The sequence below is a fragment of the Lissotriton vulgaris genome, chromosome 6 (assembly GCF_964263255.1).
Source record: "Lissotriton vulgaris chromosome 6, aLisVul1.2, whole genome shotgun sequence".
NCBI classification, from domain to species: domain Eukaryota; kingdom Metazoa; phylum Chordata; class Amphibia; order Caudata; family Salamandridae; genus Lissotriton; species Lissotriton vulgaris.
The window spans coordinates 145,712,178-145,715,810 of record NC_141694.1 but is presented as its reverse complement, the minus strand read 5'-3'; positions in this window follow the sequence as shown (position 1 = coordinate 145,715,810).

Below are 3,633 nucleotides of genomic sequence, written 5' to 3'. Positions count from 1 at the left end.
ACCATTACATTGTATGTATGGTAAGTATTGGATAGTGTAGGGGTAAAAATTACTATTCTAACTCCAGGGGGGTGCAACAGTAGGGTAAGTGTTGGATAGAGTAGGTGTAAAAATTACTATTCTAACTCCAGAGGGTGCAACAGTAGGGTAAGTATTGGATAGTGTAGGGGTAAACATTACTATTCTAACTCCAGGGGGTGCAACAGTAGGGTAAGTGTTGGATAGTGTAGGTATGCCTTGTAATGGTATGGGTTGTAATGACTGCGTTGTAATGACATGCGTTGTAGTGGTATGCGTTGTAGTGACATGGGTTGTAATGGTTGCATTGTAATGGCATGCGTTATAATGGATGTTGCATTGTAAAAGTTTTGTTGTAAAGGTAGTGCGTTGTAAAAGTTGCGTTGTAAGTGTTGTTTCCCTAAGGAAACCATCGCCAAGGGATGGACCTTAGCCTGATTATCAGCATTGAGGACTGTGAAGGTATGGTCTAGGGGTGGGCAGAGTTCACAGAGTTGCACTATGTGGAATTCCACAGAGTTGCATAAAAACTCCAATGAATTCCGCAGAGTTCTGCCCTACCCTAATTATTATTAACCGAAGCTGTAATCGCGCAGAGACTAATAAAGAATGCAGAGATAATCAATCCTGCCTGTACTGAGTGCAATGTGGACTCTCTCATTGGATAAAGTGTACAGAAAATGACTTTTCCACAAATCATTAAAACTTCTCATTTAGTGGAGGTCTCGAAGGACGAGGAGTCTCTCTAGAAGATGATGCGTTGAAGACATTGTTTGTGCACACATCACCTGACCCTTCATTCACTCACTTCTGTTAGCAGAAGCTACTATCTGTTTTTTTCCCTTCTAGTGTCCGAAGAATGCTTATTTTCCAAAACCGTAAAGAAATCCAATCAAGCGCAGAACCGTTAACTTGACCAGTTAGCAGAGGGTATACAATACTTTGTAGGCCGATTTTGGATTTGTAGGAGGCTGACTTAGTATATGGTGCACACTTATGAAAGTGAAGCACCCTGCACTAATCCATACAACCCTTATGGTGAATTTAGTGGTTTTAGACAACCATAGAAAGCTCTCTAAGTGGTAGATGTGGAGAGAAGCCTCCAGGATTAGTCCAGAAAGAGTGTTAAGTAGGTTTTTGTACCAGATCTAATCATGTAGGTTAGGTTAAATGTAAAAGAACCACACAGTGTATTTATAAAAATATGTCTATTTATTATATAACACTCGCTAACACATTGATTTATGTCCTACCCAGAGATTTCAAAACAAAGGCACACAATACTTCAATTGTAAGCAGGTAAGTAAGCACAAAACACAGTGGTCAACAGACATGGTAAACGATAAAGGAGCAACGTTGGGACCAGTATGGTCCAAGGGACTCACCAAGTGCACGAGGGCCAGAGCAGGCCCTGAGCAAGCAGGGGAGCCCACTGAAGCAAGACAAGACCCTTGAGAGGACCCACAGGCTGAAAGCACAGAAGTCACAAGACCTCGAGCAGCTCACCAAAGATGAAGGCCCGAGTTGCAGAGGATGCGGTGAGGATGAAGATCTTGGCAGAAAGAGATGCTGGAAGATGGAAGCTGGAGCTTCTTGTAGTCCGAAGATCTCTGGAGTGCAGAGCCAACAAGCCATGGCAACGGCAAGTCAACACAGTGCACGGGAAATCAGCTCCAATGGTTCTGACGAAGGATACTGGCCTCAAAATTGAAGAGAGGACAGGCCAGGCCTAGAGTGAGTTGCAGAACTACCACCTCTGTTGCTGGGCCTTTCGAAGTCCGTGGGACATCAGGAGCAACAAACAGGTCAGCTACATTGCGCTGCCTGCAGATGCAGGGAAGTGACTAATTCACTCCTAGGGAGAATACTTTGGATGTCCTTGATGCCCACAGGTCTGTTAAAGATGCTGGATAAAGCAAAGACACAGACGATGAAGAAAACTTGCAGAACCACAAGCCCAGGAGCAGCAGGAGTCTTACTTGATGTAGTCTCGGTTCCAGGCGAAGTCTGAGTGTCCAGACGGGTGAAGTGTGATGTGGTTTCAGGCTTGAGTCTTGTACCACAATGAATCATCTGAGGACCCACCCACCGATAAGCCCTTTTATACCCTTAGAAAGGGGTTAGGACGACTCAAAGGTCTCTCCCAGAGGAGGGGCTGGACAAAGGAGAGGCTACTTCCATGTCCTTTGTCAAGTTTCACACCAGAGCTGGAGCCAAGGGCTCCCAGAACTGGTTCTAACTACATTATGCAAGGAGAGCACCAAATGTGCTCTTCCAAGCAGTCTGGTGGTTCTGGCAAGCGCACCCATCCCAGCCTGATACACTGAGTCTTGCTGGAAGGTGGTAACACCTTCCTGTGACTGGAAACCTAGTGTTCTAGTTCTACCTTCCCCTGCTCAGCTCAGCTCAGCAGCAAGAGGGCAGAATTGTGTCTGGGATTGGCAGCAGCACTAGCTTGGTGGTAGCAGACCCTGGCAGGCTGTTACTGGAAGTACTGGGGGCTTCCCGGAGGAGCCCCCAGTGCATGGAATCATACCTCCAACAACGGTAATGGTGTTGGGATATGATTCCAACATGTTTGATACCAAACATGCCCAGGTTTGGCTCAGCCAGTATATAGTTAGCCATCACATAATGATGCATGGCCACTGTATGTATCAAAATGGCTGGGCACACATACAAAGCCTGGAGAATCAGCTCATGCAGGGCACCCTCACACCTATAATCTAGCATCCTTCCTTCAGGATTGGAAGGCCTGCCTTAGGGGTGACTTGTATGTTTTAAGTGCAATGACCTAAAATATAAGGACACTTATATCTGTCGTAAGTGGTGCTAGTACCAGTTTACACTGGCTGCTAAGGCAGGCCTGTAGTCACATTTTAAGTGGTCTCTCATGGGTTTTATTATACATGCTGCAGCCCTTGGGAGACCCCTGGTGGACCTATGCACTGGTTACTTTTGTACCATTACTAAAGACTTACAAGGGTACACCAGTAGCCAATTGCGGTGGTACCAAAATACTTGCCATGTCAAATTTAGGGAGGAAGCACAGTGGCTGGGCTCCTGATTTAGCAGGATCCCAACCAGACTAGTCAAAAAACATAGACACCAGCAAAAAGTGGGGGTAACCATGAAAGCAGATCCTACTTTCGTACACAACCCCCCCAAACAAAAGGAGATGAGACTAATCTTGCCCAGTTGAGTCTTCATTTATTGAGTGGAAATATCTGGAGAGTCCGTCTGTGTTGGCATGGGTACTCCCAGGTCTATGTTCCACAGAAAAGCCCATCCCCTGTAGGGAAATGACCACCTGAAAAGTTTGGGATTTTCACCCTTCATTTGTTTTAGCAATAGGAGGGGGCTTATGGTCTGTTTCAACAATGAAGTGAATACCAAACACGTATGGTTTCAACTTCTTAAAGGCCCAGAAAACAGCAAAAGCCTCCCTCTCAATAGCTGGCCAACACTTCTTCCTGGGGTTCAACTCCCTTTTTATAAAAGCTACAGATTGGTCCTGGCCATCTGCATTTAGTTGTGATAACACTTCATCTACCCCTATCTCAGAAGCATCTGTCTGGACAATGAAGGTTTTGGAGTAATCAGGACTTTGCAGGA